Source organism: Halichoeres trimaculatus, unplaced genomic scaffold, assembly GCF_033239565.1.
Source record: "Halichoeres trimaculatus isolate MK-OKI-2021-1 unplaced genomic scaffold, fHalTri1.1 fHalTri1_scaffold_20, whole genome shotgun sequence".
Classification (NCBI taxonomy): Eukaryota; Metazoa; Chordata; class Actinopteri; order Labriformes; family Labridae; genus Halichoeres; species Halichoeres trimaculatus.
The window spans coordinates 13,418,310-13,431,760 of NW_027437198.1; positions in this window are offsets into that span (position 1 = coordinate 13,418,310).

The following is a 13,451-nucleotide window of genomic DNA, read 5'->3' on the forward strand; positions in this document are numbered from 1 at the left end:
TTTCCCACAGTCATAAAAACAAGATTAAACCATCACTGTGCCGCCTGTCCTTCCTCTAAAATAGCTCACACCTTAATCTGGACTGGGTGTAAGTCATTATCAGGAGCTCAGAGTGGTGCACTGGGAAATTTGGGAGCACAAAAGAAGATGCAGACGCCGCAAAACGTGAGAAGAGGGGACTGCTGTAGCTTTCACATGTTGTGCAACACTGATGCAAACAATCATATGGCCTCAGGAATAGGAGGAGCAGCAGGTGTGGGTTAGTAGGAGGGAGCATTTCAGGCCAAGAGTCCTAATCGGACAAACTTCCTAGTTTTTAAGCCAAAATATAAACACTAAAGCCCTGTTTCCACCAGGCAGTCCATTTTAGATCAGTACGGTTTGGTACGGGTTGGCTCGGTCAAGCTTGGTCCTGTTTGCGTTTCCACAGCCAACCGCGCCCTCTCATGGTAGGCAGTGTGTAAGCTGAGTGCCAACAACCGCATCAGCAACATAACACTGTGACCCCATAGCAGCACGACACAGAGTACCCCACTTATAAATCCAGTGAAGAAGAAAAAGGTGACACAGTCAACAAAGAGCAACGTTGGAAGACATCCAGCATTTCGTCCTCTCTGTGATCGGCATGTGGCTCTTTGATACAAAGAACAATCAAGCTTTGTTTCAGAGAAGACTGTGTGCCGCCAGGAGAAATGCAGCCGCTGTCCCACAGTAAGTGATGATTCTTTCGACCAATCAATGGTCTGCGGTGTTGTAGCTCCACCTTCCAAGATTGGATTGGTTTAGTCTGGCACCCCTACGGAAGGGTGCCAAAAAGTGGGATGGCTCGTCTTGGTTATTTGGGGATCCATCCCAGATTAGTCAGTGAAAACACCGTTAAATGTGTGCCGTGCTGAGATGAACTGAACTGAACTGCTTGGTGGAAACAGGGCTGAACGTACTGACCAGACCAAAGGTATGAAAACACTCTGAAAAACTCTAGTGTTTCAGCACTCTAGGTGCACTCTAAACTGTGTCAGATTGCTTAGTGAAGTGAGGCTAAGGTTAGCAGAGCTAGTTCCACCAGGTATGTGGTATTCCTAGGCTGTATAGGATGAATAATCCCTCTCCTGTAGCCTGAAACCAACTGTCTCTAAAGGGAGACGTTTGGGAGGGATCCTAATCAGAAACCTGAACCACCATTAGATGTAAAAAAGTAGCAGCTCTTTAGTCTCAGACCCTGACCCTCTCTGAAACGCTGACCCAAGACATCCCTCGGTGACCCATGGTCTCTACCCAAACAGAGCGATCATCAGTGAGGGCTGGAATCAGAAGCGTTGACAACAAATATTACAAACAGTGTCACAACTTGGACCAGAACACCAACACAGCTGTGTTTAATCCCAGATCTTGACCCCCTCAGAGCACATGTGACAAACAAACCATAAACAGGAGATTAATGTGCACCTATTATCTGCCCCCCTGCATGAATGAGCCTCTGCTCCAGCTCAGTATTTTGGTAGTGTGAGACGTGCCTGTGGGAGGAGTGGAAGGAAACATTGAGCTTTCAAAACCAAAATTAATTCAGAGAGGGAAAAAAACTGAAAGAGAGTAAATGGATTTCAAAATAAGGGCGCAACCAGGAATGTGAAAACTATCCAAGAAATGTCTGTAAGAGCACACAGACCAACCTGTGAGGGTCGGCTTGTGTTTCCTTCAGCGGTCCAGCAGGTGAGCCTCAGGCCGCGGTGCGGTTCAGTCTGTCAGAGCGGATGGAGGACAGACAAACATTAATCCAACAACTCTTCCTGTTATTTTCATTTTTTTTTCATATTAACGCCTGTTGCTTCACTGAACTTTTTTTTAAATAAGGAGGAATTTGAGTGAGTCAGATAAAAACATCATGTGATGTCAGCAGGCCTCTGTCTGGAGGATGGAGGGCGGACGGGTCCAGACGTTACTCAAGACTGTCCTGTCCTCTGATGCTCTGCTGACCTGAGGCTGTGAATTTACCACCACAACGTTAATACAGACTTATGAGTTTTCATCCTGCACCACACGTGGACCTGCTCATCTGTCAGTGAATCTAGAGTCCAAACCAGGGATTTGGCTCGGGCAGGAAAAATGTTTAAAACATGTTTTTCTTTATTGGAAGTAGGTGGAATTAAAAAAAAAAAAAAGACAGTTAAGGATTATTATTCAGTTTCTTCTGCTGCTTTTGGCTTTTCTCTGGTCAAATTACCTGATAACAAAACCCAGAGGAGTCTGAGTATGTGAGGGAAAGTGCTGCAGCTGCACTGGCCCAAAAATGTCTACTGGGGGAAGTCGACTTCAATTTTAGGAAAAATAAGAAACAAATATTTCTTTTAAAACTAGAACAACAAAAGCAGCACATCAATCTGTATTAGGGATGAAAAAAAGATGCTGAACATGAAAAAGGCTCTGCATAATGCACAAAAGCATGCGTCCACAGCAAAGACTCTGCAAAAACTGTACCAGGATCCACTACAGGCCTCCTAAGCAAAGCAAAGCAAACCTTCAGCATTAGAGAGTGACAACAAACCTGACCTGGTTTCAAAGTGCCCCTGTGATAAAGCTGAAAAAGACATTTGAGCTATTATTGCCTTTTAGCTGTTAAAAGTTTTTGAACTAAGCTAAAATAACCGTGTCTCTCATCTCACCAAACATACTCCACAGAAAATCTCAGCACAACAATGAAAACTCGAGTTAAGAGTCAAACTCTTTTCTTCGCATGAACTGACCGACTCAGTCAACATACCAAGGAGGAGCCAACCACACTTGTATTTTGGAGGAACTATTTGCAGGTTTAGAGCGTCTGCCAACGCTTCAAATGATGGTTATATTTGTTCACCGTTGCTATTTGTGACTAAGTATAAAACCTGTCATATTTTTACAATCTATGGTTTTTTATGAAGGTGTTTAGTGTCTCTCTGGCAGGCTTACTTAAGCCTGGTTCATGTTTCTGCACAGAGTTCAGGGTCAGTGTGTGGTACTCCTCCAAAACACATGGGGGCAGTGTGGTCTGTTTCTTGATATGTTTTCCGTGCTTTCACAGTAACTTTGAGCCAAGGGGCAACATCCGGTTAGTAAAAATGAAGCCTATGGGGAAGTGCTAAAAGTCGCTGTTCATTAAAAATCAGCTTGAGACTGCGGGAAGTCACGTACACACCTAGCCATAAAAAACAACTTTTACGGTATTAAAAAGCATATTTACAGCCTGGTTCAAAAACAGCTTGGGTCTAAAACGCTGATTTCAAAATCGGCACACACTGCATGGTGAGTGAATCTTTTTCTAACTCAGCAGTTTAGAAGTTATTAGGATCGTTTGATTGTCCAATCAGAAGCATAGCTTAGGTCATGTGACTGCCAGGCGCCCTGAAACTGTACGAAAGGAAACCCACAGCCAGCGTCATATGAAATGTGACTGCATCCCTTAGACTGTAAAAAAAATGGACGTCATCAGTCAAGGTGAGGACGCCACGAAAACTGCTCCCCCTGGTGGCTGGCTGCAGTATAGGCGAAAAAATCAGTCTTTCCAGCCATTCCAGATGAGCTGTGGTAAAACTTTAAAAATTTAATACTCCTAGTAGAAATGTTTCTCATGTCCAATTTGTTTTGATTTGAAGATATTATTTGGCTGTCTTGTATTCAAGTCTTTTTTCTGAGAAGTTTCATTTTCATTAGTTATACGAGGTTAAAAACGAGGCTTTACGTACCGTTTAACGATGATTGACAGCTGCCGTTCTGGTATATTTTTTTCGGGGATTGTAAAATATGTCGGGAGGTAGAATCAAGAAGTGATTAGACTCTGGAAAGAAAAAAAAAAAAAAATTTTGTCACCCAGCTCCACTCAGATTCTCCCAGAATCCCTCACAGTCTCTACTGCGCAGACTCTGGCTGCGCAACTGCTACGATGGCTGCGCCTGTGACGGGGGAATTGTCCACTGTCCACTGTATATACAGTCTGTGCTGCATCCATGGATTGGCGTCATTTCACGGTATCAGGAACAGACAGATAGCATTGTGGAGGCTACGTCTATGGGTTATACAGTCTGTGCTCTGAGCGCGAGCAGTCTGCGTTACCAGATGCATGCAGGGCTGTGTGTAGGTTTTTGTGTTTAAAAAGTGCCATGCAAACAACGGAGGGCTACAACGTCAACTCAATGCAGAAGTTTGAACCAGGCTTAAGGCCAGAGATCAGGTCACATATGTAGAAACACACGTTACTGTTTTTTCTTCATCTTAATCTTTGTAGGAGCTGGATTTCAGAGTAAAGCTCATCATGCTGAATATTTACTGCTCCAGCTCTGCAGAGATCATATTCCTCTCACTTTTCTGAATGTAATCTCCTCAAACAGACGCTGACAGATCTCCAGAGACATCTGCAGCCAACCTGTCATTACAGAAGTCACCTCAGAACAGAAAGAACAATCAGAAGAGAGCTGGCATGGTGTCAGGTTTCAGTCTGAATCATTCTTCCAGAGATAATTCTGCATCCATTTCTGGGTTCCTAGATAACACAAACAAAGTCTGGCTCAGTCTCCTCTCTCAGTAAACAGAGTGAATGTTTATTTTATGTAAAAGTTTGGATATAAATCTACAGCACCAGGTGCTCAAACATTGCAGGAGACTTGTTAAATGTTTACGATGAGTGGAGAAGTTTTTCAATGAGTCAATAATCAGAGTCAGCCGAGGAGACGCTCAAGATTTATGTGAGAGAGCTGCAGGGTGTGTGTGTGTAAGTGTGTGAGTGTTTGTAAGTGTGTGTGTTGTCGCTGCTGCATAGCTCAGAATAATCTACCACTATTTCTCATCAGAGCTCGATCCAGCCTTTTCCTTTTATGTCTGTTTGCTTTGCTCTTCTCCGGTGCCAACCTCAACAAACCGACCTGCAACCAGCTCCCACCTACTCCTGTCAGGAATCTCACACACATCCACTCACACACTCACTCACTCACTCACACACATCGATGCTCTGTAACAGGACCCAAAAAAAGATGGACAGAAAGACAGGCAGCTGAGAGCAGAGGCACACTGTTTTTGTTTCCTTTCTTGTTTTTCTTCCACTCAAATCTTCGATCTTTGCTTCTTTTGGCTTCTCTTGTTCCCCTGTCTTTCTCCTCCACCTCCATCCCTCCCTCCTCTCTCCTCTCTGTGGTTGTCAGGAGCGGTCAGTGTAATCACACGCATGCAGCCAAGCATCGGACCAACACATCATCTCAGACTGACGAGTGACACGCAGGCAGACGGGGGCACTGAGTGACAGGAGGCTACGAGGCCGCTGGTCGCACCCGACAACCTCTTCAGCTTCTGTCAGACTCACGCTCTCTCAGCTGTCATCTTATTTCAGGGGCGAGCGCTCGTAGGAGATAAAAAGTACCAACACATAAGTAAAACTGGAAGCTCGAGTGACTGAGGAGAGAAGTCGAACGATGCATCCGAAAAACTGAGAGAGCAAAAGGGGACAATTTCTAGAAACTTAAAAGAAAGGCTCACATTTCATTTTTATTAGGAGGTTTTGTGATGTTAAATTTTAATCAACTGGAGCTTTTCAAGTGCAGGAACTTTCTAAGGAACCATGTGTTTTTTTGGACCACAAGAACAAGGGTGTAAATTTAATCCAAAAATGTATGTTTCACTGGTCCTGTTGGCTTCATCAAGCCGTGACCTTCAACTCTTTCTGGATCAGTTCGCAGCCGATTGTGAAGTGGCTGGGATGAGAATCAGCACCTCCAAATCTGAGTCCACGGTCCTCAGCTGGAAAAGGGTGAAGAACCCTCTTGGGTTGGGGATGAAATCCTGCCCCAAGTAGAGGAGTTTAAGTATCTCGGGGTCTTGTTCACGAGTGAGGGAAGGATGGAGCGAGAGATCGGCAGGCGGATCGGTGCGGCGTCTGCGGTAATGCGGACTCTGCACAGGTCTGTCGTGGTGAAGAGGGAGCTGAGCCAGAAGGCAAAGCTCTCTTTTTACTGGTTGATCTTCGTTCCCACCCTCACCTATGGTCATGAGCTTTGGGTAGTGGCCTAAAGAACAAGATCCCGGGTGCAAGTGGCCGAAATGAGCTTCCTCCGTAGGGTGGCCGGGCTCTCCCTTAGAGATGGAGAAGCTCGGCTATCCGAGAGGAGCTCGGAGTAGAGCCGCTGCTCCTCCGCGTTGAGAGGAGCCAGATGAGGTGGCTCAGGCATCTGATGTGGATGCCTCCTGGACACCTCCCTGGTGAGGTGATCGGGGCACGTCTCACCGGGAGGAGACCCCGGGGCAGACCCAGGACACGCTGGGGAGACTATGTCTCTCGGCTGGTCTCCGAACGTCTTGGGATCCCCCCGAAAGAGCAGGACAAAGTAGCTTAGGAGAGGGAAGTCTGGGCTTCCCTGCTTAGGCTGCTGCCTCCTCGACCCTACCCCTGCTAAGCGGCAGAAGATGGATGGATGGATTTATGTTTTACTATAAATGAATAAATTTAGCCATCTCAGTGGGTTAGTACATTGCAGAGTTCCAGGAACTTTCTGGGGCAGGGCTTGCAAGCTAAAGGTTTCTGGTTTGGTTCACAGCTCAGAGTGTTTTCATTGAACCTGCCATGTTTTAAAAACTGCCAATGCACGTTTTAAAATTTATTTCTTCAACATGTATTTTGATATTGAGCCTTGTGGGATAAACTTACATTTTGGGCAAGCCTCAAGTGGTTACTTGTGGAACTGCAGCTTTTGGGTTTTCGATTGACATTTTCAGATGTAAAACAGCCAAAAATAAACTTTTGAAACTTCTCTATGAAAGTTTTAGAGACAGAGAGTTTAGTCCGTTTTTTACTTCTGAGTCAAATCAGAGTCATTACCTATGACGTGAGGTCCTGTTACCCTTTAAAAAGATGCGATTGGTCTGCTGAGAGTCCTCTCTATCCTTCCTTGTAATTGTTGCTGTATGATAAACATCAACATGAATCAGCTCCAGTTTCTTATAATGCGCTCAAAATTGTTGTGGAAAAGTAAGAAAGAGTTGATGAGACCAGAAACAGACGATCTAACAATCACTCAAACCACAATGCCCTCAAGTGTCTCGGAGGAGAACTGCGGAGCGACGTGGACACATCCATGCAGAAGCATGTAGAGCTACGTCAGCCATAAACCAGCTTTGGTTTCAAAGTTTCTGCCCCCCTGAGGTCAAACTGAAACCAGAATTGTTTGGACGTGACTGTAAATCTGTGGCATTCATGTCGTACTCTGCTCCAAACTACATAACTACAATAACGACATCAATTATGCACAAGTCTCTGTCCACCACTGAGGCCGAGATAACTCTGTGGGTTTCAGGCCCACATTCAGAGCTGTCCCCACTAAACCTCAGGTTTTATTCAGAGCTGATGTTGGTATGCATGAAGTGTGTCTGAGGACGAGCCATGGTCAGATACTGAGCTGTGAGAAACACACGAGGTCTGTCCTCATTCAGCCTCTGAACACAAAGACTGAGCGCTGGTGCAGGGGTTCACCTGAGAGACGCTGTGGAGCGGACTCAGCTGCCCCCTGCAGGAGCAAACAAACACTACAGGAGATGAGATAGTTAAAGGGATGGTTCAGTGTTTTTAAAATTTGACCTCTGCTTCCTGCCACCTTGAACAACACAAAGGAAGTGATGGGTGTATTTGCATCATCAAAACAGTCTCATTCCTTTACATTAGTCCCTTCCACCTCTTGAATCTGCTCCAGAGTCTCTCCGTGTCTCAGGACTTTTATGTTTTTAATCTGGATGAGAGCCTGGCTGTTGTTCTGTCTCTCTGGAGCTTCTCTGACCTCTCCCTGACTGCCTGAGATCCATCGGCTAACGCTAATAATGAGATATTAGCCCTGACAGGGGGAGCTGGGGAGGGATGGAGCGTGTTATTCCCTAATCTCTTCTTCTCCTTTCTTCTGTTAAGATTTACTCTCCTGCAGCTTCTCCTCTTTATCCCCCTCCATCTTTCTTTCTTTCTTTCTTTCTTTCTTTCTTTCTTTCTTCTGCTCTGTCTTTCTCTGATTTTCTGCAGGACCTTTTTTTTCCACACTTTCTCCCTTTCTCTCTGCCCGCTGTGTGTCTGTATGCTGCAGCCGAGCGAGTGGGCGAAGGACTAAAGTGAAGCTTCCACTTTGGCTCTGTCTGCCCACAACTGTGATCTGGGCGAGAGGAGGACATCGAAGGTTCGATGCAGAGTTCAGGAAACAGAATATTCTTCAGCAGAGCAGCACTTTCAGAGATGTGCAATGGATTCAGTTTCATGCTCCTGTTGATACACGTCACAGCTTTAACAAAAACAGGATTAACTTCCTGATTCAAAGGTCTTGGCATTTCACAAAGTTTCAGGTCTGCAAATTATTTTTATCTTGCAGCACTTTTTTTCAGAAACAAACCAAAAAAAATTCACATTTCAGATGAGCTGCTCCAAACGTGGGACTAAACATCATCACCCTGACAGGGACTTCGAGCTCCTGCTTTGGGTTCTTGTTTCACATTTTTTGTGGTCATATTTTCTCTCTTTGAGTCTATAAAATCATTCTGAATACGATTTTGGTTTTTGAGCCTCTCCTGTGAATAATTTGTTGCCACATTTTAAGCGTGGATGTTTTGCAGATACTGATATCAAAGGAAAGGGTTTCTGAGCTGGACTACTGAGTTGTTTGTGTGTTCATCCTGGTTGTTCAGTATCAGGAGAAAACATCATCAAACAGACTCTTTGAGCTCAGCTTTGTCTCAGCTCTGATTGCTCTCTTTGGGATCACAGAGTTTATTTTCTCATCAAAATTCTCGGTGTGTCGTTGACTTTTTATTACCTCACAGCTGCTCCCAACATACAGGATCCATAATGTGCTCCTCCTCAGCTTCCTGCTTCTTTAACGAGCGCCTGAAAGCATCAATCCCAGCATCCCATTGTTTCCCACTCTGTGAAGTATTAATGAGTACATTTCCGCACTGTGGGCTGCAAATGGGATGTGCGGCTAGCCGAGGGCCGATCCTGCCGCGTGCACACATGGGACTGAGTAATGAAGCCAAACAGATTGAGAGTTTATGAGCTACAGCTAAAGATGTAAACATATAAATAATCCTGCTCAGTGTGTGAAGTCAGACTCTGAAAATAGATGTCCGAACATGTGTGTCTGAAGTTCGTGCAACAGTGAAATTGAACAGGAATGTGCACTCAAACATTCCCAGGTAGGATGAAAGAATATTTAAACTCGAGCTGGGCCATACTGAGAATTTTGGTATTGATCTGATATCAAGTAAATACAGGGCCAGTAACGATACCCATACTGATACTGATACTTTTTAACATCAAAGGTTGATGTATCATCAGCTGAACTTTAGGTGTCTCGTGATTTTTCTTTTGATTGTTTTGTTAAAACCTAGAACAGAATTTGGGCAAAGCTTAAAGGTGACTACAAAACACTTGAGTGTCATAATAAACATTTATGTTCAGAAACAACAGAGCAATTTAAAAAAAAATCCCCAAAACATTGTTATGTGTGGATTTCTTTTCTCTTAAAAAAAATAAATAAAGTGCAAAAAATTATCACTTTAAGGTAAAATTTAAACAAAGTATTTTTTGATGCACAGGGTTGAGGACTACTATACAAAAACTAAATCAAATTTCTCCCATTATTGCAATCATTTAAAAAAAATAAAAATAAGTCCGAAGAATTATGACACCCAAACAAATGTTATAAAAAATTCAAAACAAACTTTTTTTTATAACTGTTCATGGAAACAATATGAGAATTGAACAAATTTCCTTCAGTGCACTTCTGCCTTTTGTTAAATAAACAAAGTAGAAAATTATCACTTGAGGAGAAATAAAAAAAAAAATCTTTTTTAAGGGTAGAGAGTTAAGAAAGCAGAGAGTGCAGAGTGGGCGGCCCTGGCGGAGTCTGCTTGCTTGTTTCCCTGGCGCCGCTGAGCGACGTGACGGTGCAACATCAAAACACAGGAGGGGGAGCGAAAGAGTGTGCTGCTCTGCGGCACTTGCACAGACACTGTCAGGTCGCCACTTTTGTAAAACCCCATCAGTCAGTCCATGTTGGAGAAAAAAATTAAACTTAAGTACCGAATTTTTACACTGGTATCATTTGATATCAATATTTTTTATCAAGATTATTATCAATTCGATATTTGGATCGACCCGCCCTGCTCTAGTTTCAACACAGACGTTTTGGGGCTTCTGGGTTGTAGATGGGATGGTAGGCAGCCAAAACAAGGTGCTCCCTGCTGAATTAGTTAAAAAAACAAAGAAAATCTTTACAACTTTAACATGAAGATGGAAAAGACATTCAACATGGATAAAAAATCCAACACAAACACAAAGACAGAGAAAGGAGAATGAGGCCTGAAACGCCAGGAAAGATGCAGATTGGGAGCACAGCAAACAAAGAGCCTAGCTGTGTAAAAGAGTGACAAACTAAAGTGGCTAAAGTAGAAACAGAGAGGCGACGACGGCTGAACAGCTGTGATTGTAACACAACACTTTAGTCCTACTTTAATGTTATACTCCCTTTCAGCAGACTGTCTGCTACAATTTGGTGTTAGTTGCAGGTTTGAACGATAATTTGTTACATGACAGTGTTGAAAATGATGATGACCCAGTACATATTTCATATTCCAGATCTTAGTATCCAGAATATTGCCAGGATCTGGATCATACTTTTACATCTATCAGAAATTATAGTGACCTTGTCTTGTGTTGTTTTGCAAAGCAATCCAACCATTTAACGTGAAGTTATATACACATATGGCCCTATCTCACAATGATAAAGAATCCTTCAAAAAAGTCCTGGATCAAGACAGTGATCTGGATCACCTCCAAAACTTAATCACTTCTTCCTTATCACATTTTAAACATTTCCTGAAAATTTCATCAACATCAATGGTGGAGGTAACTACTAAAAAGTTTGAGACTGTAGATGTGGAGGCGTGGGTGAAAAGGGTAGACACAGCAGACAGAAAGGGGTAGAGCACCAATGTCCACGATGCCAAGATTTTGCTTGAACAAAGAAATCTGGAAGAGAACTTGAGTGACTTCAACCTGCACTTCTTTATCCTTCCAGCTGAGACGTGAATGCAGCGTTTATAACATCTGCAGGAAACACGAGTTAAATGTAAACTAAAGGAGGGAGAGTGTCTTAAATCTGACGGTGTGACTCTGCAGAGATGTTGTGTTTAAAGTGTCCTCACTCTTACCTTCCTGAATAACCTTTCACTTCTCCTCTTTTTAACCCTCCTCTTTGAATCGTTCAGCCCTCTCCTCCTGTCTGCACCTGTTCTGCCCGTTCGCTCTTCACTTTTCTCCCACTTTTCTTCCACTTCCTAGTAGTTTCAGCGGCATGAAAGACCGTCGCTGAGGCAATTACGCTCTTCTTTCTGAGTTCTGTGTGAGATTGGAGCAGTGAGGGATCTAATTACGGCAGAAGCATTCACTCTCATGACGTGTTCTGCATGCTAACGCTCACAAACGCACATTTAACCCTGAACTTTTCCCCTCCTCTGTGTGTGCGTGCCTGTGTGTGTGTGTAAAGCATGATGTAATGTGTGTGGACTTGTTCTGCAGTAGCCCCTGAGTGTGTGTGTGCCTGTGTGTATTTCTGTCTCCTCGCATCACAAGCCTCTTTTAATTGCCATTAATGCTGCTTCCTCTTGTTTGGAGTCAGAGAGAGCATCATCCACCTTCACTCATGATAACGTCAGGCTCTCTGATTCTCACATATCCAATTAGTCTCTGCCCTCGGAGCACCAACGCTCTCCACTCCAATCTAATCAGTCCTTCCTTAATACCAGCGGATCCTTAAAGCCCAGATTACAGCTGCAGCTCTTTTCTTCTCTCAGCCTCAACAAATCCACCGTACCTCACCCTCTCTGTGTCTCTGAAAGCTCTCTCTGCTTCTCTGCTCCCACTCTGAGCTGAGCTGGCCTTCTCTTTGTCGACTATGTGGGCATCCCAAAGTGTGAAGCCAGAGAGTTTTCTGCTTTTCAGGAGCAGGAGAGCACACATGCTGTTCTCATCTCATCATCAGATCCAGTTTATTCTCAGCACCCTGAGATTTTCCCTCCTCACTCTGAGAAAGTTTGCAATCATCACACCTCGTGTTTACGCCTGAACATTTCATGTCAAGCATGTTTCTGTGAGTGATTTCAATTCAACCTGACATCTCATGTTTTTCCTTTGAACACTCACCAGATGAAGCCGAAGTCTGGGCCTAAATGCTGCGTTCTCTGTTCTTGAGCTGAGCTTCCATCTTGTGAGATCGTCCTGCAGGGCTTTAGCTCGACGGCCTCTCCATCGTGAATCTGGAGACAAACAGCTGGTTTAGAGACAATGACTCTATAAAATGTCCTGCTGATTTAGAGGTCAGCTGTACAACTCTGACCTCAGTGAACTTTTGATTGTGACAGAACTGGTGAAAGACAAGTAACATGTCTTTAGTGTTATGGTCAGCCACTGCCTTGTTTTTTTAAGAATAGAATAGAATAGAATAGAATAGAATAGAATAGAATAGAATAGAATAGAAAATACTTTACTTATCCCCAAGGGGAAATTCAGGAGTCACAGCAGCAATCATGAAAAACGAAATAAAGTGTATAGAAAGTGCAAAAGGTGCAGTCTGTTCAGTCTCTGTCTCCTGGATTCTGTCTGCTCACCGCAGGTGAAGCTCTTTTAATGTGGTGTTGGTGTCTGATGTTAGCTCCGTTAGCCATGTCTGTGAATAGCATGATGCTACTCTAGCTTCCGGTATTCCCTCTGTTGCTGGGTTAGTACAGCTAGCTCGTCCATCTTACTGGAGATAGATCTTACATTCCCAATAACGATGGATGGAAGGACAGCTCACACCTGAGAACCAGCAAGTCATCCTCACCTCCTTCTTCTGACCTTGTGGGTAAACATCAGGCCATGCACCAGTTAGCATTGACATGCTACAGGCTGCTAACAGCTAATTTCACATGTAAACAACATGGCCATGGTTACATGTAGGATCTCCAGACAAACACAGGAGAAAAAGTCGTAAAAATATCACTGAAGCCTCAAAAAGTTTGGTATGACCAACAAATGAACACCACATTTCATTTTGTTTTCCCATAAAAGACAAAAAAAAAAAAGATAGAAAAGCTCCAAGGCGTCATGTTCTGGTTTGCAGCTCGCTGTTTGTGGAGCTGATGTTGAACATTGCAGAGATTTGTCTGCTTTTTGTTACAACCAGTTTTCAGAGTCCTCTGCAGAACAACCTCTCCTGAACTGTTTCCAAACATTTGAGCCAGTATCTGCTCCTCTGCTCCTCCTTAGGTTTCTGCAGACGGGATTTAGGATGGGTTTTAGATTTTCTTTTTTTTTCTGCTGAAGGAGAGAGCAGAAGAAGAAGAAGAAGAAGAGGGACTGATGGTGAGGAGAGAAGGACAAACTAGAGGCTCTGCGGAAGAAACTAATATTATTTGAAAGCAACAGA